The following is a 22706-nucleotide window of genomic DNA, read 5'->3' on the forward strand; positions in this document are numbered from 1 at the left end:
GGCTGGCATGTTGTAAACTCCGAATGAAAGTTATAAATTATTTTTATCAATGTTTTTTCCTGGCTGAATTCTAAGTTGAATTTATCTTGAGCATATGTATGCAAAGAGCTCTGAGTAACATACGGGATAGTTTTCTCAATAAATGTGATAGTAACCATGGCTGCATTCTCAGTAAGGCTGTGTCTTAACGTCTCCTGGAAGGAAGCCAAGGTCAGAAAGGGCTCTGTGAGAGAGCCAGTGCTCATGTCCAGGCCCAGGGCTTCCTAACTGCCTGGCATGTGCCAGGAGGGTGTGTGTAAAAGGCCGAGAAAGGAAGGACTTTCACTCCCTTCCCACTTGCCCTCTCTCTCCCTGGTCAGGCCATCCTTTCAGCCTGGCTGTCGGCCTGAGCCATTTCCTGTTTCCTGAACATTTATCTTCTGCACATTCATGCTTTTTTCTCATATTGTCCCCCTGCCTGGAATACCTCTTTCTTCCAGAATCCTACTGGCAAACTTCTCCTTGTCTTTCCAAACTCACTTCAAGAATAACCATTCCTTCCTCTGGCATTCCCCGACTCTCCATGTTCTCCTCTGCTTGGAGGACTCTGTACCTCCCTCTCTTCTGTGATGTGTGATGGTGATAATGGTGATGAAGATAATGGTGATGGTGACAATGAAGATAGTGGCAGCTTACCCTTACGGACCACTTCACCAGGCACTAGGGTAAGTGCTCTGCAAGCACTGTTGCAATTAATTTTTACAGCAACCCTTAAGGAATTGCTATTTGTATACTAATCTTACAGAAAAGGAAACAAGAGCATAGAATGAATGGTTAAAGAACTCGCTCAAGCCACACAGCTGGGAGTAAAAGAACTAGGATTTGTACACAGAGAGTCTGTTTTCAGAACTAGCACCCACAACCGTTATGCCTAGCTGCTTCCCTGCATTATTTTTACTGTTTTTACTGTTAGGATTATTACTGCTTGAGGATGGGTTTTTCTCCTTTGTCCTTACTTTCTCAGGACCTGGCACCAGGCCTGACACCCAGCAGGCACTGAAGAAATACTTGCCTGGCAATTCAGTCTGGCAGTTCGGTTCAGTTAAAACGAGTCAAGGCTCATTTCAAAGACCTCTTCTTCCATGCTGGCCCTCCTGATCACCCTGACCAGATTTGAGGACTCCTTTTAAGAATGCCTATGGCTTTGCTCTTCTCATTTAACTCTCACACAATTTCATGAGGTGGGCATTGTTCCCACTTTATAGACAGAAAAACTGAGGTTCAGACCTGGTAAGGGATCGTGCTGGGGTTTGACTCCATTCATTCTTCCCTTCACACTTTCCTTTTAGTGTCTCCCCCATCCTTTATTTGCCACTCCCAAATCCTTAGCACACAGCCTGGAGCACAGTAGGCCTGCATTAAATGTCTGCTAAATTGAAATGAACTGAATTAGGGTGTGGGTGGCCCAAGAAAAATGTGCCACGACTCAGGCATTTCAAGCGAAATGCATAGTTTCAAAATCCAAGCATGGAGGAGCCCGCTATTTTTGGATGGCCTTGCACAAATGTTGTGTGGGCTTCCTTTTTGCTACTAAATGTCATTGCATTAGTTTCCTAGTTTCATTCTCCTGCCTGGGCTGGGGAGGATTATGCAAGCGGAGCCTAGGAATGAGTCATCTTTCCCTCAGCTGCCAAACTGTCCACGATTGCCATGACATGGTACAATCTTTTTTCTGCCTCAAGCTATTTGTGGGTGGTTTTGTTTAACTTTTACAGTCTTTCTTTCTTTCCTTCTAATTTTGCTTCTCCTTGTCTTTTTCTCTGAGATGGGCTATAGGGTACTGACAGCCTTTAAAACTCTGGCCACTCTGTGTCTGCAAGCACAAATCCATCTACCTGCTATGTAATCCACGTGGGGAAGAAAGCCCTTCTGGTGATGACATTGTGAGGTGCTGACCCACAAGGAAAGTGGGACAATTTTTCTAGGGTGGTTGGAGGTTCCCTTCCACTGGGCCAGCTGCCACCACCCCTCCCCCAAACCTGCTGGGAAATTCTGGGCAGCCCAGAATTGGGCTTCCACTCCCCACACTACAGGCATGCCCTTCACAGTCCTACCTGGGTCTGTTTCCTGGATTTGTTGAGGCTGGTCTGTTCACTTCCAGTATGACCCTGTGGCCTTAGCCAGGGCAGCTCTGGGGCCAGCCCCCAGCCCCCACAGGAGAAGCCAGGCTGACCCTGCTGAGGGCTACACAGGAGGGCAAGGCCCAGTGCCCAAGGGGATGACAGGTGTGTGACAACTTCTGTGCTGCAGGCAGTGCTGGGTGCCAGTAGAAAGAGCGACTTGCTCTCCAGCTGTGTAAGTGCTCCTAGCCTCAGACTGATCGATCAGTGAACCAGGCCAAGGTTGGAACTGTAGGTGAAACCAATGGATCCACATGTGAGGGCTGGGGGAGGTGGAAACAGGGGCCAGCGCTGGGACCTTCCTAGATGAATAGCAGCTACAAGCAATGGCCAACGCATTGCTCAAATGGAGGCCTGTTGGGCACTCGGGACCTGGGTTCAGCAGGAATCATTGAGAGCATCTTGATAGTCTCTAATAACACTCACCATACGTGCCCTCAAATGATGCTGGACAACAGGTGCCCAGCAATCCAGGTTCGAGAAGAGCCAGCCCTGCCTGCCCCTTTCCCACCTCCAAGGCTCTGGCCTCCCCTTCGCAGGCAGGAGAAGAGTTGAGAACATTTGGAAACCACATGCAGGAGCACCAAGAGCCCTGGATTAGAAGGGAGAGGAGTTGGCCAGGTGTGGTGGCTCACCCCTGTAATCCCAGCACTTTGGGAGTCCGAGGCGGGCGGATCAAGAGATCGAGACTATCCTGGCCAACATGGTGAAACCCCATCTCTACTAAAAATACAAATATTAGCCGCGTGTGGTGGCGCACGCCTGTAGTCCCAGCTACTTGGAAGGCTGAGGCAGGAGAATCGCTTGAACCCGGGAAGCGAAGGTTGCAGTGAGCCGAGATCACGCCACTGCACTCTGCAGAGCGAGACTCTGTCTCAAAATAAATAAATAAAGGAGAGAAGTTCTGGCAGCTCATGGTGTGTGCCTGTGGGAAACTCTCCTAACCCTTCTAAACCTCAGTTTCCCTGCCTTTAAAATGGTGGTAATAATATAATTGAGAAATGAGCTAACAGTGATTCATAAAATATTTGGTGTCACTTTTCCACATAAAACCCTCCAGTGACTTTCCATTTCAGTTGGAGAAAAACCTAAAGGGCTTGCAGCAGCCTGTAAAGTCCTGCATGATCTACCTCTACCCCCACTTCTCCTCTGATCTGATGTCATCCCTGGTCTTCCAAACACACCAGCCTCATGCCCACCTCAGGGCCTTTGCACTGACTGTTTGCTTTGCCCTGGGCACTCTTTTCCTAGGTGTCAGTACAGCACCTCTCACCTCCCAGGTCTTCACTGAAACATCAGCTTTGAGTGAGGCTTTCCAAGAACTCTCTGAAATGGCAACATCTCTTCCCCACACACCCTGCCCCCTCCACTACTTAATTTTTCTCTATGGCTCTTAACACCCTCGCAGATTATATCTCTTACTTACTCTATTTATTATCTGTCTCACTCCACTAAAATATTAGCTCCATGAGGGCAGGACTTCTTCTGTTTTGTTCTCTACTGTAACTCCAGTGCCTAGAATAGTGCCTGGAAACACATAGTAGATGCTCAATAAATATTCTCTGAATGAATAAAGTAGTAAATGAACAAAGAGGCCTTCAGTACTATTATTCTAGAGTGGAAGTAGCCAGCCCCAGTCCCAGCAACCTAACCCCATTAAGGCCAAGGTCCTGGGGTCTTCTGTGTGCCACAAGCTCCCAGGGAAACTTGCAGCCTCCTCCATCTCACAGCTATTCTTTTTATTTTATTTTATTTTATCTATTTATTTATTTAGAGATGGAGTCTCTCTCTGTCGCCCAGGCTGGAGTGCAGTGGCGCGATCTCGGCTCACTGCATGCAACCTTTGCCTCCTACATTCAAGTGGTTCTCCTGCCTCAGCCTTCCAAGTAGCTGGGATTACAGGCGCCTGCCACCAGGCCTGACTAATTTTTGTACAGACAGGGTTTCACCATGTTGGCCAGGCTGGTCTCGAACTCCTGACCTCAGGTGATCCACCCACCTCGGCCTCCCAAAGTGCTAGGATTACAGGCGTGAGCCACCGCACTTGGCCCTTCACAGCTATTCTTAAGCCCCAGTTTGATCAAACAGAGCATCAGTACATCATGGAGTAGATGATTGTTCCTTGAACATCGTGCTAATGGCTTGCTACTGAGAAAATGGGCACAGAAGAATCAACTGGGATGGGAGAAGCTTCTTCAAGTGCCCAATTTCCTAAAGAGAGGAACCATCAGTTTGGAAGAAACGGATCAATCTTTTATGACTGGCTGAGTTGGCAAGCTGTGTCACTCCTCTTCTTGTCTATCTGTAGAATGGAAGAGCAGGTTTGGAGCAGGAATTTGCCTCACTCTGCTCCTTAAACTTCACTGTCAGGCACTTCGGAGCCTGCTGTGCTGCCACCAGGAGAATGCAGGCAGACCCCTCAGACTGCAAGAGTCCTAGGAGGGAGTTGCTGGGGATGCTTGGTCAAGCTGATTGTTCCCTAAGTGATAGTGCATTTCAATCTCTGCCTTTGGGAGACTGACTTTTCCTTAAAATAAAAGGTTAGCTATTTTTTTTTCATTGCTTAACCCATAAAAGTGTTGGTTCTCCTTTTATACAAATTCTAGGATTTTTAATATTCTCCTTCTCTCTCCCTCTGCCTCCCCTCCCAACTCTACTACCTAAATAATTAAAGCATGTTTGGCAGCGGGCGGGGTGTGTTTTGCAAACCAATACACTTAGCCACAATGCTTTTTTATATACAGTACATGTGAAAAGTAAGGTAGGTATATTTGTAATTCAAAAATTTTAAAAAATGCTTTTCACCTCCCGTTTCCTTCTTACAAACTTTCCACTACTGCTATCTTTTTTTCTTTTGTTGAGTATTTTAAAGAATTCCAAGTGGACTATAAACTAGTTCAACCATTGTGGAAGTCAGTGTGATGATTCCTCAAGGATCTAGAACTAGAAATACCATTTGACCCAGCCATCCCATTACTGGGTATATAGCCAAAGGATTATAAATCATGCTGCTATAAAGACACATGTACACGTATGTTTATTGCGGCACTATTCACAATAGCAAAGACTTGGAACCAACCCAAATGTCCAACGATGATAGACTGGATTAAGAAAATGTGGCACATATACACCATGGAATACTATGCAGCCATAAAAAATGATGAGTTCATGTCCTTTGTAGGGACATGGATGAAGCTGGAAACCATCATTCTCAGCAAACTATCGCAAGGACAAAAAACCAAACACCGCATATTCTCACTCATAGGTGGGAATTGAACAATGAGAACACATGGACACAGGAAGGGGAACATCACACACCGGGGCCTGTTGTGGGGTCGGGGGAGGGGGAGGGATAGCATTAGGACATATACCTAATGTTAAATGATGAGTTAATGGGTGCAGCACACCAACATGGCACATGTATACATATGTAACAAACCTGCATGTTGTGCACATGTACCCTAAAACTTAAAGTATAATAATAATTAAAAAAAGAATTCCAAGTACAGATCAGGTATAACTAAAAGCTAGAAAAATAGAAATGTACCACTCTCCAGTGTTTGTTAGTGCCCTAGATGGATGGGAAGCCAGCTGAGGCCACTCAGGCGGCCAGCATCAATAGTGGGGTGAGCTGAGGCCACAGCACCAGCCAGAGGGTGGTCAGGAAGCCCAAACGTGGTCAAGGACAGCTGAGTTGGAGCAGCTTGGGACTCAGCTGCTGGTGGGGAAGAGCCCAGCAATGGAGTCTGGGGTTGATTCTGGGTCAGGGTCTGCAGAGACTGACAAGGAAGCAAGCCCAGGGAGCCAGGAGGGGAGCTACTAAATCCATCCAGGTAGAAGCTTGAGTGTCTTGTCCCTGTGGGTCTCAGAGGCACAGCTCAATCTAGAGTGAAGTGAAGCCTCCACAGTGGCATGGGGACTTCCTGATTCTGCCAAATGTGATGACAAGATGGAAATGTTCATCTATATCTAAATGGATTGGCAGTGAAGATCCGTATCTTCACTGTGCTGTGGTTAACAGCAAAAAGGATACTTTCTTGAGTGCTTTATTGTATAACAAGAATGTTTCCAAGTACCTTTCAGAAGTTATTTTTTTTTTACGACAACCCTATGGTAGATATAAATATCCAGCCCTTTAAAAGTGGAGAAAACCAAAGCCAGTGGAAGGTAGGTGAGTTGCTCCAGGTGGATCTGGGGTATGAAGCCAAGCCGTCTGACTTCATAGTAGGGTTTCTTAACCTTGGCACTGATAACCTTTTGGGACAGGTCATCCTTTGTTGGGGACTCCCCTGTGCATTGTAGGATGTTTAGCAGCAGCCCTGGCCTCTACTCACTAGATGCCAGTGGCACCTCTCCCTGACTCAAGATGTGACAGCCACAAGTGTCTTCAGAAGTTGCCAAATATGCCCCTGTTGAGAACCACTGTTGAGAACCACCAAGGTTGTTCACCGCTAAGCCCTGCCAAGCAGAGCTGGACTTGATGGCCTCAGACAGGATATTTTTAAGACATTTGGAAGGGAGACTTGAGAGTGCTGCTCATACCAGCTCTCCCAAGGAGATCTTCATTAGGGTCCTTGGCCTTCAGATTTAAAAATCCTATGTATCAGTCATCTAGAATCAATCTGTCCTGGGCAAATTCCTCCCAACCCAGCTTGCCAGCCAGTTCCTTAAATCCGATTCTTGATTATGTGTTACAGAGGAGAGGTGGAGACAGGTTTTCTGGCTGGCTGACCACACAGGACATTCATGGGCAGGTGACCAAAATCTGTTGCAGTGGGAGAGCTTAGATGAGGAGCGAGATTTCTTTGCTGTGTCTAGTCCTGAGTCCTGGGCTGGTTCCTGGTTTTTATTCATGAGATCTGTCAGGGACTTGCCTTGTTCCTGCCTTGCTCTGTGTGCTGTTGTGCCCCTCTCATGAGCTCAGGCACCCTGTGTCAGCTGTCTTTTTTTTTTGAGACAGAGTCTTACTCTGTCGCCCAGGCTAGAGTGCAGTGGCACAATCTCAGCTTGCTGCAACTTCCACCTCCCAGGTTCAAGCTATTCTCCTGCCTCAGCCTCCCGTGTAGCTGGGATTACAGGCTCGTGCCACCACACCTGGCTAATTTTTAGTATTTTTTAGTAGAGACAGGGTTTCACCATATTACCCAGGCTGGTCTTGAACTCCTGAGCTCAGGCAATCCGCCCACCTCGGCCTCCCAAAGTGTTAGGATTACAGGTGTGAGCCACTGTGCCCGGCTAAAGGGAACTCAGCTGTCTTGAAATCAGCACCTAGGGATGCACCTAGGCCTGACTGAGGCGGGCACTGCAGGAAGGAGAACGAGCATTGCTAAGTGGCAGCTGTGGGATTTGGAGCAGCTGGAGGGAGCCCAAATGTGGTCAAGAACAGCTGAAACGTGGAAATGAAGAATGCTAAGAGGTGCAATTCACAGAATGAGACTGAAGCTAACCAATTAATCTATAGATAAAATGAAAGGAGGGCAAAGGGGAGGGAGGCACCATGCGTAGCTCCACAGTTGGTTTCAGTGCCTGGGAACACAGATGGAAGAAGGACGGGGTCCGGGGGAAGGCCTTGACCCCCCTTGATCCTTGCTGAGTTTGAAAGGACTGTGGGATGTCCAGGGGAAAGCCAGGTGGCCAGGCTGGAAGGTCCAGCAGAGCTCTAGGCCTGGGATGGACACTGGAGACCATCATTGTAAAGAGACAGGTTGATCTGGGAGAGCAGGTGAGGATGTGCAGAAGGAAGAGCTGCCAGGGAAAGGAGAAGCTTCTGTGTGGCTGAGAAGGAGCAGCTGGAGAGTGAGGAGGAAAGCAAAGGGTGGGCAGTAACTGTTAAGCCAGAGAGTCTGCCAGAGGGCCAGTGAGATGAGGACTGAAGAGGACTCACTGTCATTAGCAGCAAGGAGGTGGGTGCTCAGGACGTTATGGAGATCAAGTTTAAGTGGGTGCTGGGGCACAGAAACCAGAGTACAGCAAGTGGAGAAGGATACACATCACCTTCAAGAAGCTTGGCTGTGAAGGAGAGAAGACAGGGCTGGAGCTTGAGAGAAAGGCGGGCTCTCACTTTCTTTTTTCTTTTTCTTTTCTTCTTTCTTTTTTTTTTTTTTTTTTTTTTGAGACAGAGCCTCACTCTGTCGCCCAGACTGGAGTGCAGTGGTGTGATCTTAGCTCACTGCAGCCTCGAATTCCTAGGCTCAAGTGATCCTCCTGCCTCAGCCTCCCAAAGTGCTGGGATTACAAGCATGCGCAATCATGCCTGGCTAATTTTTAAATTTATTTTTATTTTCTGTAGAGACAAGGTCTCACTATGTTTCCCAAGGGGGTCTTGAACTCTTGTGCTCAAGCAATCCTTCCGCCTTGGCCTCACAAAGTGCTGGGATTACAGGCGTGAGCCACCACGCCCAGCCAGCTCTCGCTTTCAGATTCCTATCATTTTGACCATCAGAGGAACTGGAAGATGGGGGAAGCCCCAAGACATTTCCCCACAGAAATGCCAGAGCCTGCTTCCTCCAGTGGTTGATTCGACTTCCTCTGCTTCCATGCCCACCATCTGTGCACCTCTTCTCCCAGCTGCATCTTTTCTTTTTTCTTTTTTTTTTTTGAAGATGGAGTTTTGCTGTTGTTGCCCAGGCTGGAGTGCAATGGCACAGTCTCGGCTCACTGCAGCTTCTGCCTCCCAGGTTCAAGCAATTCTCCTGCCTCAGCCTCCCAAGTAGCTGGGATTCCAGGTGCGCACCATCATGCCTGGCTAATTTTTGTATTTATTATTATCATTATTATTATTTGAGATGGAGTCTCACACTGTCGCCCAGGCTGAAGTACAATGGCGCGATCTCAGCTCACTGCAACCTCCGCCTCCTGGGTTCAAGCAATTCTCCTGCCTCAGCCTCCCGAGTAGCTGGGATTGCAGGCGCCCACCACCATGCCTGGCTAATTTTTTGTATTTTTAGTAGAAACAGGGTTTCACTATGTTGGCCAGGCTGGTCTCAAACTCCTGACCTCAAGTGATCCGCCCGCCTTGGCCTCCCAAAGTCCAGCTGCATCTTTTCTGATTGGTGCAGGCCTCCCACCTGGCCTGGCTGTTGCATGCATAGTGAAAATGTGGCTGAATGAAGGGAGGCGATTGTCAGTGTCAGAAGTGAGTTCACATCCAAGCTCTCTGGAACTGGAATGTCTTTGCCATTATCTAGTCCAAAGCACTTCACATTTTTCCAATGAAGAGCCCCTACTGGCACACAGGAAACAGCTCAGACACCAGGGATCAGGGTTATGAAATGAAGTATGCGGCAGCCACTAAAAGTCTAGTGTATCTCTAATTTCTCTAAAACCTCATGTTTCAGCATAAAAGCGCATGCAGTGTTGCATTCTACTCTGACATACTTGGGTGCTTTGGGGTTTTAAAATTATATTTGAAATTGCTTACCTTCATATGAAATTGACACTCAAAGAAGGTGCACCAGCTTTGTCCCATGACCCTCTGGTTAGAGCAGCAGTCAGAAGTCAGATCGTCTCCCTCCACCTTTCTTTCTTTCTCTCTCTCTCTGTCTTTCTTTCTTTTCTTTCTTTCTCTCTTTTTTTTTGAAGGAGTCTCGCTCTGTTGCTCAGGATGGAGTGCAGTGGTGCGATCTCTGCTCACTGCAACCTCCACCTCCTGGGTTCCAGTGATTCTCCTGCCTCAGCCTCCTGAGTAGCTGGGACTACAGAGGCATGCCACCATGCCTGGCTAATTGTAGTACTGTTAGTAGAGATCGGGTTTCAACATATTGGCCAGGCTGGTCTCAAACTCCTGACCTCGTGATCTGCCTGCCTTGGCCTCCCAAAATGCTGGGATTACAGGCGTGAGCCACCACACCCAGCCCATCCCTCCACCTTTCTTACACCTGTGCATACACAACATACACAATCACACAAACTACAATTGATACTGAAGCCCAGACAGGCGGTCACATGGCCAAGATCACATAGCAAGTGCGTGGGTCTAGCTCCATCAACTCCCTATCCATTCCTCCTTCTTTGCAACTCCATTGCCAAGGAATTGAGGATGGCATAGTTTTACTGGGGAATCTCAGATTTCATGTTTGATATTGGCAGATGAAATTAGGAATGGGGAACAGAGGTTTAGAGTGGAAAACAAGTAATTTAATTATTTGGGTCCCATAACTAGGTTCTGAAAACATGACACTATACATACATACATTTGAAAACATGACACTATTGTATTTATGTAAATAGCCATGCTCGAGGGAGGATTTGACAGGCCTGGAGGAGGCCTTTCTCCTCCAAATTGTCTTCTCTATTCTGGTGTTAAGACTTGAAATCCACCTTCCAGTTAAGCATTGTCCTTTCCCCCAGGTCATTGCTATGGGTTCAGTTGTGTCCCTCTGAAATTCATATGTTGAAGTTTTAATCCTCAGTATGTCACATCATTTGGAGACAGGGCCTTCACAGAGGTAAGCAAATCAAAATGAGGTCATTCGGGTGGGCCCTAATCCAACAACACTGGTGTCCTTGTAAGAAGTGGAGGCTGGGCGTGGTGGCTTACACCTGTAATCCCAGCATTTTGGGAGGCCAAGGCAGGTGGATCACCTGAGGTCAGGAGTTAAAGACCAGCCTGACCAACATGGAGAAACCCCGTCTCTACTAAAAATACAAAATTAGCCGGGCATGATGGCACATGCCTGTAATCCCAGCTACTCGGGAGGCTGAGGCAGGAGAATCGCTTGAACCCGGGAGGCGGAGGTTGTGGTGATCTGAGATCACGCCATTGCACTCCAGCCTGGGCAACAAGAGCTAAACTCCATCTCAAAAAAAAAAAAAAAAAAAAAAAAAAAAAAAAAAAAGTGGAGATTTGGGCTGGGCACAGCGGCTCACATCTGTAATCCTAGCACTTTGGGAGGTGGGAGGATTGCTTGAGCCCAGGAATTTGAGACCAGCCTGGGCAACATAGTGAGACCCCATCTCTAAAAAAAAAAAATAAATTAGCCAGGTGTGGTGTCATGTGCTTGTGGTCCCAGCTACTCAGGAGTCCGAGACAGGAGGATCACCTGAGCCCTGGAGTTTGAGGTTGCAGTGAGCCTTTATCGAACCTCTGCACTCCAGCCTGGGTGATGCAGCAAGACCCTGCCCTTCCGCACCGACCTCCCGCAAAAAAAAAAAAAGAAGAAGAGATTTGGACACAGAGATGCACATAGAAGGAAGATGGTGAGAGGGAAAAGACAGCCATCTACAAGCCAAAAAGAGAGACCTGGACAGATCCTTCCCTCACAGCCATGGAAAGGAACCAACCCTGCTGGATACCTTAATTTCACACTTTTAGCCTCCAGAACTACGAAAGGATGCATTTCTGTTGTTTAAACTACTCAGTTTGTGGTACTTTGTTATGGCAGTCTTAACAAACAAACAGAGTCATCTTTGTGAAGCCTTGTGCTCCTGAGAGGGAAAGCACAGCCGGATTCCTACAGCAGAAAAGCATGATCTTCCCTTGGTAAAGGGATTATTTCTGCCTCTGTCTTTGAGCTGGACCCTCTGTAGGTACCTCACACACAACATCTAATTTCCTCTTCACCAGAGGGATAATAAGCACAAAAATTAATGCTCATATTCACTGAGCGTTTACTATGTACCAGGCAGTTTTTAATGCTTTACATTTGATACCCACTACTAGGAGGTATGAGGGACTATTATTCCTATTTTACAGATGAGGAAACTGAGTCCCAGTGAGGTTACGTGTCCAGCCCAAGTCACTCAGCTAACAGTAAGTGACTGGACCAAAATTAGAAACCCTGTTCCACCCACCTTTCTAACCCCTCTCAGAATGAATGAGTTTCCCGCGACTTTCCTTCGGAGCCAATGGACAGGGAGCTGACACCAGGCCACAGCGGGCTAATGCAGGAAGAAGAGGAAGGTGGAGACAGCCATCAGTGCCTGAAACCCTGTACCTTCTGTCCTGCAAGGCAGCCCTCTGTCAGCCCCCCTGCAGGTTCTATGGGCTTGGGCCTAAGTTGGGGCTGACGTCAGCTGAGGGAAATTCGACTTGGAGAACAAAAGCTTCCGCCACAGGAAAAAACTTCCTGTTCAAGTCCTGGCAGGAGAGCTCGGGTTTCAACTACACAGCCGGTAAAGTCATCGGCTGGTCGTGGGCTGGCGACGCAGGGGCTCCCAAGGGCACGGAGCAGCTGGGCGGAAGGCCTGGAGATCTCTTCCCGCCAGGCTGCAGGGGCCTGATCAGAGAGACCCAAGATTCCCCTGTGGATGGCGGTGGGGAAGGGCTGAGGCCAGGCCTGGTCAGTCCTTTCCCACCTCTGACTTTGGCCAATCCTCCCAAACACGTAGAGCCAAGCAGGCATCATCATGCACCCATATCCATTTGCCAGTGGAGAAACCAAGTCCAGAGAGGGGAGGTCAGTATCTCAATGATAGTCATCAAATTAGAGGGGGGTTGGGGGGAGTGGGAGGACTTGAACTCAGTCCTTGATCTCTTCCTGAGTTCTTGGTTCTTTGGTTACTAAACAAAGGTGGAAAAAAGATCTTCTAAAAAAGATCTAGGTGAAAAGGAGACAAATTCCAAAGACCCCGTTTTTCCAGTTACCCATCCTGCCTCAGCAGAGCACTGAGGGCTGGGTGGAAGAACATTCACTCATTCATCCCTTCAGCACATCAGGCACCCACCATGTGGATGCCATCCAGCCTGGGAGCCACATATGCCCAACTAACTTGTTTTAAGTCCACTCAGCAAGGTGGGGCTCACGATCCAGGCAACAGAGGAAGTAACGAACGGAATGGACATAAAGTTGGTGAATACATGAAAGGTATCATTGTTAATAATATTGTTCCCCCATTCAGCACATGTTTTTGTCAAGCACCAATTATCAGCAAGGCACAGAGGCACGGTGCTCCAGCTATGTCTGCCAGGCTCTGTGCCAGTCACTTTACATGGAATTTCATTTCATCTTTACATCTACCCTATGAGACCATGAAGTGGACACCAGGATCTACAAGCCTCCCTTTTTTGGGGATTTGGACCCCTCCCCCATCCACATGGGTGAGTCCCTGAGGCCATGTTTGTACTTAGTGATCCCACCTTATGGTCCTAGGTGATTGGATTAGGAGTGGGCATGTGGCTCAAGCTGGGCCAATCAGGTTCTCTTTGTGGAGAATTTATTTATTTATTGAGATGGAATCTCACTCTATCACCCAGGCTGGAGTGCAGTGGCGTGATCTCGGCTCACTGCAACCCCTGCCTCCCGGGTTCAAGCAATTCTTCTGCCTCAGCCTCCCTAGTAGCTGGGCCTACAGGAGTGCACCACCACGCCCTGCTAATTTTTGTATTTTTAGTAGAGATAGGGTTTTGCCATGTTGGCCAGACCAGTCTCAAACTCCTGACCTCAAATGATCCACCCGCCTTGGTTTCCCAAAGTGCTGGGATTCTTTTTTTTTTTTTTTTTGAGTTGGAGTCTTACTCTGTCACCCAGGCTGGAGTGCAGTGGTGCGATCGGGGCTCACTGCAACCTCTGCCTCCTGGGTTCAAGAGATTCCCGGGAGGCAGAGTGTGCCCGTGGAGGATCCCGGGTGTGGAGTAGCCACCACACCCAGCTACTTTTTGTATTTTTAGTAGAGATGGGGTTTTGCCATGTTGGTCAGGCTGGTCTCAAACTCCTGACTTCAGGTGATCCACCCACCTCAGCCTCCCAAAGTGCTGGGATTACAGACATGAGCCACCGCGCCCAGCCAAGTGCTGGGATTCTTTGTGGAGAATTTAGAATTGAGATGTCATATTAACTGAGGCTTATCAGAACTGAGGGGGTTGAGTGGGAGAAGAGAGTAATGCAGCAGGTAGCTGAGGGTGGTAGAGAGGCTGGTGGCCTTCCTGTCCAGGTTCTAAGCAAGGTCTGGTTGCTTTCCATCCTGGGCCCTCCCAGGCTTGCTACATTCTTATGATGCATTCTGGTTTTGCCTAAACTAGCTTGAGCCAGTTTCTGTCACTTGCATCCAAAGAGTCCTTGGTAGAACAGCGAGTTCCATGATGGCAAGGGCCTGGGTCTTGTTCACAAAAGTGTCCAAAGGACCTGGTACATAAAAAAGGCTCCATAAATGTTTGTTGAATTAATGAAAAGTGGAGGTTCCGAGAAGTTAATTGATTTGGACCCAAGCCTCACAGTAAGTAACAGCTGGAATTTGAACTGGATCTACCAGCTTCAGAGCATGTGCCTTTTCTGCCATACCAGGCTGGCTTTTATAAATTGTTCTCATTATTATTATATTAAAATCATAGGTAGTCAGAACTAGAGTGAACCTGAAGATTACTAAGTTTTATTGTTTTGTAGATGAGAAATTGGGGCCGAGGGAGGGGAAGTGGCAGAAGTTTCTTGATTCTCATGCAGCTACCTAGCCTGAGCTGACGTTTAATTATCATGTGTGTGACACTGCTGTGCTTGCTGTTTGAGTACTGAAATGTTTTCATACCAGTTGATGACTAGCAGCTGCCTCAAGCCCTTAGTGTCCCCTCCTCTGTAGCCCCTGCCTTCAGAACTCCCGGGCTTCCATTATCCACAAGCGAAGGGGTTGTGTTGAGTCCAGCATGGCTCTCCAGGTCTGTTCTGATAGGTCAGTATCTGTGCCACTCGACCTGTTAAATATCAGCCTTGCATTTACCTAGTGTGATTTGAGGAGTTCTGGTTACTTTGTCTCTCCATTAAAGAGAAGTGGGGATTTTAAAATATAGCAAAAATAGCATTGCTATCCCTCCCCTCTGCCTCCCATGGCAGCTCAAATTCCACTGTTCAGAAACATTTAACGTATCCATTCACCCCTTCATTCCACAAATAGTTACTGGGTGCCAATTCTGTGACAGGCTTTTGGCCCCCAGGAGCTCTTATTCCCCACCACCTAAAATGTAAATTCCCCTGGGGAGGGAGGAATCTGAAGTTGGTGTGGCCTGCATGTCATCGGGGTGATTTGGTAGCGGCAGGGATGACCCACTGGGCTGGCTTAGCCACCTGCAAAAGGTCAGCAGCAAACAGGCAGACCAAAAGAAGTAATCGAGAGGGAGAAAGATGGCCGGGCGTGGTGGCTCATGCCTGTAATCCCAGCACTTTGGGAGGCCTAGGTGGGTGGATCATGAGGTCAGGAGATCGAGACCATCCTGGCTAACACGGTGAAACCCCGTCTCTACTAAAAATACAAAAAATTAGCCGGGCGTGGTGGCGGGCGCCTGTAGTCCCAGCTGCTCGGGAGGCTGAGGTGGGAGAATGGTGTGAACCCGGGAGGTGGAGCTTGCCGTGAGCTGATATCGTGCCACTGTACTCCAGCCTGGGCGACAGAGCGAGACTCCGTCTCAAAAAAAAAAAAAAAAAAAAAAAGAGAGGGAGAAAGATAATACAGAAATAAACAACTGTATTTCAGCACATGTGTAAGTTTCATGGCACATCAAAACACCAACATTTAGGCCAGGCACGGTGGTTTACACCTATAATCCTAGCACTTTGGGAGGCCAAGGCAGGCGCGGATCACTTGAGGTTAGGAGTTCGAGACCAGTCTAGCCAACATGGTGAAATCCTGTCTCTACTAAAAATACAAAAAGTTAGCCAGGTGTGGTTGCAGGCGCGTGTAATCCCAGCTACTGGGGAGGCTGAGACAGGAGAATTGCTTGAGCCTAGGAGGTGGAGGTTGCAGTGTGCTGAGATTGCACCACTGCACTCTAGCCTGGGTGACAGAGTGAGACTCTGTCTCAAAAAAACAAACAAACAACAACAATGACAACAAGAAAAAGCACCAACATTTATTTTATGAATTGGTGATGTTATTCTTTTGATTTACATATGTTGGAGGTAGATGGCATAATGGGCCTTCAGGGGTTGGGGCCTCTAAAGATCTTAGCCGGGTTGAGCTGGCAGGCAGTGGAGGGCAAATTGCATGATCACAGATCTGGGCTGGACACCTGGGCTGAACTGACGTTCTAGGAGGAGGAGTGAAGAATCCAATATGTATTAAGGATGTCTACATGCCAGTCCCATCCTAGGACTTTATATGTAGTATCTCATTACACTTCAAACAGCACTAGGCAGTAGATTTTATGATTCCATTTTACTGATGGAAGAAACTGAGATTCAGGATTTCTAAGCAGTTTTCACAAAGTGATATTACTAGTAATTAATGGAACTGGGATTTGCACCTGGATCTGGCATTTGGCAAATATTTGTTGAAAGAATGATCTTTCTGGCTCCAAAGTCCATGCCCTGTTACTACAGTTGAGAGAAAACCACCACCCCACACAAATATTGATAATAGCACTTACAGAGTACTGACTAAATGCTAAGCACTGTTCCAAGCACTTTATATATATCAACTCATTTACACCTTATTCGACATGTGAGGAAGCCAAGGCACAGAGAGATAAGTCACTTGCCCAAGGTCTCAGAAGTGGCACCGGTGTAGCCCATGTTTAATCCAGCTGTCTGGCTGCAGGTCAGCCCTGAGCCTCTCTATACCATCCTGCCTGTTTCCCACAGCCCCACCCATTCAGGGTTTGATGATTTCATTTTCTTTTCACTAGTTTGGTAAGCATGCACTGATACTCAGAGCTTGTGTGTTTGCATTCCTCTCGTTTCTGTTAGAACTATGTACTTTTTCATGTTTTGATTTACCATCTGTGCTTCCTGTGTAAACTGTCTGTTCACCTCCTTTGTTGCTTACGGAGTGGAATCTGGGCACTGATTTCAGCTTTTTGTAAAAAAGCAAAAATTAATAAATTTTAGATGTATCTCTGGTTTGTTATTTCTTCCAGGCTGTTATTTTCCTCTTGTGACTGTGCTATATTTTATTCAGCAAAAGTTTCCTATTTTTTAATTGAATTTTTTTTGTCTCTGATTATGGATTTTCTTCCAATACAATCAATGTGGGATTGCATGTTCAAGTCTTTTTTATGGTTTGTTTTTCAGACAGGCACATAATCTCATGCAATTTATTGCAGAAAATGGTACAAAGTGTAAGTAACTCTTCTCTGCATTACAATTCTCTCCAAATCATTTATTATATGATAATTATTTTCCTCACTGGATTATTGAACTATTTTTAGTTTTACTATATATTGGATTAATTTTGGATTGTTTAATCTTTTCCACTGATCATTTTTCCCCATTGTTACCATATAGTTTGGATAATTGTCACTTTGTAATATGTTATGAAATCTGGTAGGCTAAATTTACTATCATACCGTTTCAAGAGAAGCTTTAGTCTTTTTAACCATTTAATCTGGTAACGACATCACTATTCATTTAATCAAGGTCTTATAAAGTATCCTTTAGGGGCTTTGATAGGTAGTACATTAAATCTGGCTGGGAGCGGTGCTCATGTCTGTAATCCCAGCACTTTGGGAGGCTGAGGTGGGCGGATCACCTGAGGTCAGGAGTTCGAGACCAGAGTGACCAACATGGTGAAACCCTGTCTCTACTAAAAATACATAATTAGCCAGGTGTGGTGGCACATGCCTGTAATCCTAGCTACTTGGGAGGCTGAGGCAGGAGAACTGCTTGAACCGGGGAGGCAGAGGTTGCAGTGAGCTGAAATTGTGCCATTGCACTCCAGCCTGGGCAACAAGAACAAAACTCCATTTCCAAAAACAATACTAACAAGATTAATGAATAAATGAATAAATAAATAAATAAACAAATCTGTACAGAAACTTAAGGTAAATTGTTGCCTTTGCTATTTCTAGTCTTCTAGGCTGGAATGGGCATACCTTCCTCTTATTTTCATCTTTGTTTATTTCTCCCAATAGAGTTCTATGAACTTCTTTGAAGAAATCTTATGACATGAAGTAAACTAATGTTCAAGTGTTGAATGTTTGACATTAACTAAAGGGAATACCTTTTCCTGTGTGACTTCTGTCTGCATGACACTAGTATACACATCAGAATGGAAGCTCTTGGCTCATGGGAAGTTTGGAAGACTTGGAAACTGGATACTACCCTTGGAGAGTGGCCAGTACCTGGGTAGCTGCAGGCAGGGGGAGGATGGGGCTGGGGTGTGCAGATTTGGGGGCTTGAGGGAGTCCTGCAAGAGGGAAGCCCCCACTGGGGAGTGAACCCACATGAATGGGCATAGCCTGGCACAGAGGGCATGTGCCAGGCATGTGGGTGGGGAGCAGGAGTACTATTTGGCCCAGGCCTCAAATGTAGACTCCTGACATTATCTCCAGATGAGATTATTGACAGTCAGTGGGTCCTTTGGAGAGGCCGTTGGCTATAGGGGTATGGCATCCCCAGAATCTCTGTTCTGCTCTTTACCAGAATATACTGTGAGTATTTCACAGCTGCGTTCAGCAGGAGGCAGGAGTCTGTAAGTTCTGTTTTTTGTTTTAGTTTTTGTTTTTTTTTGAGATGGAGTTTTGCTCTTGTTGCCAAGGCTGGAGTGCAATGGCATGATCTCAGCTCACCTCAACCTCTGCCTCCTGGGTTCAAGTGATTCTCCTGCCTTAGCCTCCCGAGTAGCTGGGATTAGAGGGATGCACCACCACACCCGGCTAATTTTGTATTTTTAGTAGAGATGGGGTTTCTCCATGTTGGTCAGGCTGGTCTCAAACTCCCAACCTAAGGTGATCCGCCCGCCTCAGCCTCCCAAAGTGCTGGAATCACAGGGTGAGCCACTGCGCCTAGCCCTGTAAGTTCTGTTAAATGCCTGCTACACACACCAAATCCTCTGCTTGGAACTCTACTGTTGCTACCTTTTTAAATCCTCACTACAGCCTGATGAGGTACATATCACTACACCCGTTTTGAGATGAGGAAACGAAGGCTGCAAGAGGTTAAGGTCAAAGCCCAAAGGCCAATTGCTAGTACATTTCAGAGCCCACCATTGAACTTGGCATTGTGTTCAGAGCCCATATCCTTATTCTTTCCATTCAGCACTCTGCCTTATCTGAGAGCAGGGTCTCAGTGAGTGCTTGTCACTTGGGGAGGAATGAAACATGAGCAAGTCCCAAGTCTTGACCAGGTCATTCATTCACTTGCTGTCAGTCACGTGCTCCACTTCTCCCAGGGCAACATCACCCACTCCGTGGTTTCGTCCACCCACATCTGTCACATCTGTCCTTCCAACCCCGACTTCTTTCCTAAAGTTGGCACTTGAACAGCCTACTTTCTGATGGTAAATGTAGTAGAATGTCTCATATCTCATGCTGGAAGGGAACGCCCATGTCTCCTTCATCTCCCAAATCTACTCTTCTCCTGTCCTTTTTCTCCGTGAACGATGCCACCGTCGACTTGTTATTCACCAAGGCTTCCTGATTTCTTCCTAGATAGGTCTAAATCTGTGTCTTCTTCTCTGACTCTGCAATACCCCACCCCCGCGCTGAATCCTGTTCATTTAGCGGGTGTCTGACCCTTGGCTGCCTCTCCCCACAGAGCCCAGTGCTCCAGTATCCCTTGTGTGTCTTGGGTGGATCTTCCTGAGCCACGACTCTGACCTTCCTGGACTGAGAAATACCAATACAGTGTTGGCACAAAACCTTAGAACCGGACTTTTGTACCAGCCATGTCAATTATAGCACTTGCCTTTTACATCCCTTCTGAGGGGAACTGTCCTGCTGCCACTACCTGCTGCAAAAGGGAACCCTGTTTAGGGCCATATGACCCTGCCAGCTTATTGGACCCATTGTGGCCACCTGGCCCCAAGGCAGGCGGTTGATTGGCTGGCCAACAACATATAATGTGGTCTGGTGTTAAAAAGAGGTGTGCTAGGGCTAGATGTGGTGGCTCACACCTGTAGCCCCAGCACTTTGGGAGGCCTAGCTGGGAGGATTGCTTGAGGCAAGGAGTTTGAGACCAGCCTGGGCAACACAGCAAGATCCTAACTCTATAAAATATGAAAAAATTTTAAAAAGAGGCATATAGGCCAGTCAGATTCTCTCAAGAGAATATGAGCAAAGAAATATGGAGAGAATGAGGCCATGAGTAATGGAAATCGAGACTGAAAAGTTATGAAGTATAGTTAGGGCTGGCGAAGGCCCTTGTGCAAAGCAGAGGGTATATGTCAGAGGAGGAAACTGCTAAGTACAGACAGGGGAATGGAGCTGACACAGAGTGCAGGGGCCACTGTGAGAAGGAAGCGGTGCATCGTGAATAGGACTCTTTAAATGGAATACATTTTGTTTTAGGAAAACCTCTCCACATTGTCATTATTTGGTTGTTTTGCTATAGACCAGTGCAGATTGCAGGGGGATGTTTGGGGTCCCCAAGTTTGTCTGACATCAAACAATCCCTCTTTCAGGCTGAGGCCTTGGGAGAGGCAACAGAAGTCTCACAAGACCAGAGAAACAGCCTCAGATCTTCCCTCTGGGGAATCCAGACAATAGCAGCTGCCGGCTTTTTTCCACTGGAATATTACCACACGTGGCGAGGCACAGATGCTCCACTTCAATATTTAGACTTTGGTGCTATGGAAGTCAGCAGTGTTTGTTATTCTGGTGGCTTGTGTTTGGAGAAACGCATTGTCTCCCCTGCAACGCATGATGCGCACGAGTCGTTCCATTGTCTTGCAGCCCAGCCAGCAAGAGATCACAGGGCTGTTCTAGCACGAGTTCTTTCTGATAAGGCTCCAGGAGGGTTAGGGCTGATCTAACTCCCTGAGGAAAGCTGGTTACCAGGCTTTGAGGGCTGGGGTAGGGGACAGGTGCCAGGGCCAGCCCCTTAAGACTGTGGGCACAGCCACCTCAGTGTATAAAGAAGGGGTTTGCAAGTATGGGCTGTACAGTCAGACCTCCTGGATTGGTAAACTGTCTCCACTACTTACCAGCTGTGTGACCTTGGGTAAGCCACTTAACCTCTCTGTGCCTCAGTCTCTCCATCTGTAAAATGGAGATAATTATAGTATATGCCACATAGAATTTTATCAGGATTAAATTAAGTAAAATATTAGGTTGACCTATATGAAATTGTCTTTTTTTTTTTGAGATAGAGTCTCGCTCTGTCATCCAGTCCGGAGTGCAATGGCACCATCTTGGCTCACTGCAACCTCCACCTCCTGGGTTCAAGCGATTCTCCTGCCTCAGCCTCCCAAGTTGCTGAGATTACAGGTGCCCGCCACCATGCCCAGCTAATTTTTGTATTTTTAGTGGAGACGGGGTTTCACCATATTGGCCAGGCTGGTCTCGAACTCCTGACTTTGTGATCCTCCTGCCTCAGCCTCCCAAAGTGCTGGGATTACAGCCGTGAGCCACCATGCCTGGTGAAATTGTCATTTTTATAGGCCCCAAATGGTTTATTCTAATACGATTGTGACTAGTACATAGTAAGTGCTTAATAAATGCAAGCTAAAGGCATAGAAAATTATATTAGCATTTGTTATTATCTCAGCTCTTCTCTGACAGTAAGTACCAGCCATTTTTGAGCAGGCCTTGCCCAGGCTGGTTATCACAGAGGAAAGGGGGTGCTGATGTCCACTTCAGTGCTGCAGGCACCAGAAGACCATGGACTCCTCAGCGCCAGGCCCAGCTATGCCACCACTAGCAGAGTCACTTCCCCTCTAAGCTCCTTTCTCTGACAGAAATGATCAGATTGGACATGCTTATATAAAAACCCCTCCCGGGCTGGGCACAGTGGCTCAAGCCTGTAATCCCAGCACTTTAGGAGGCTGAGGTGGGTGAATCAACTGAGGTCAGGAGTTCGAGATCAGCCTGGTCAACATGGTGAAACCCCTGTCTCCACTAAAAACACAAAAATTAGTCGGGAGTGGTGGTGGGCACCTGTAATCCCAGCTACTCAGGAGGCTGAGGCAGGAGAATTGCTTGAACCCAGGAGGCAGATGTTGCAGTGAGCTGAGATCACACCACTGCACTCCAGCCTGGGTGACAGAGCAAGACTCCATCTCCAGAACAAACAAACAAAGAAAATACCCCTTCCAGCTCTAGTGGACTCTAAGTATTCTCAGACCACAGCAATTTCTCCTTTTCACTTCCCAGCTCTTTGTGTCACTCAATTGCCAGATGCAAATTAAACCTCTGGGACCTGGTCTCACATTTGTCCCTTGGTTGACTGCTCTATTTTGATAGCTTCTGAGAGCCTCCATAGACTGTGACAACACATGAGACCATAATTCCTTTTGTCGCTCAAATTCTAACAGCTGGGCCACATTCAGCTTCGCTATAAGAAATATAGGTTTTTTTTCACTTCACCTTCCTAAATAATGATGACAACTATTACTTCTTTACCATAACCTAGATGTCAGGCATTGTTCTGAGTGCTTATATATATTAAACCATTTAACCTTCACAACAACTCTAGAAAGTATGTACTTTAATGCCCATTTTACTGCTAAGGAAACCTTGTGTCTTACCCAGGGTCACATAGCCAATAAGCGGCAGAACTGGGATTCGAACCTGAGCCATGTTCACGCCACAATCTCTATTCTCTTGGCAGTTCCTGGAAACAATTACTTGTTCCACACACCCCTCTTGGTGTCCTCTTGCTCATCCAGTTATTTGGCTCTGGAATCTTGTCCCAGTTAGCGATTCACTTCTAGTGAGTCACGCCGTGAAATCTTCAGAATTGCAGAGTG

The 22706-nt window shown here is 47.1% G+C and overlaps 1 long non-coding RNA gene across 1 annotated transcript in view; it reads left to right on the forward strand.

Annotated features, from left to right (window-relative positions):
* Positions 1-393: 393 nt before the first annotated feature.
* Positions 394-22706, forward strand: part of LOC131381238 (uncharacterized) — a 42177-nt gene continuing 19864 nt past the window's right edge. Inside the window, exon 1 of the long non-coding RNA XR_009209853.1 lies at positions 394-704. This is a non-coding gene — a long non-coding RNA (uncharacterized LOC131381238). The remainder of the gene's footprint in view (positions 705-22706) is intronic.

This window comes from Hylobates moloch, unplaced genomic scaffold, assembly GCF_009828535.3.
Source record: "Hylobates moloch isolate HMO894 unplaced genomic scaffold, HMol_V3 SCAFFOLD_14, whole genome shotgun sequence".
NCBI classification, from domain to species: Eukaryota; Metazoa; Chordata; class Mammalia; order Primates; family Hylobatidae; genus Hylobates; species Hylobates moloch.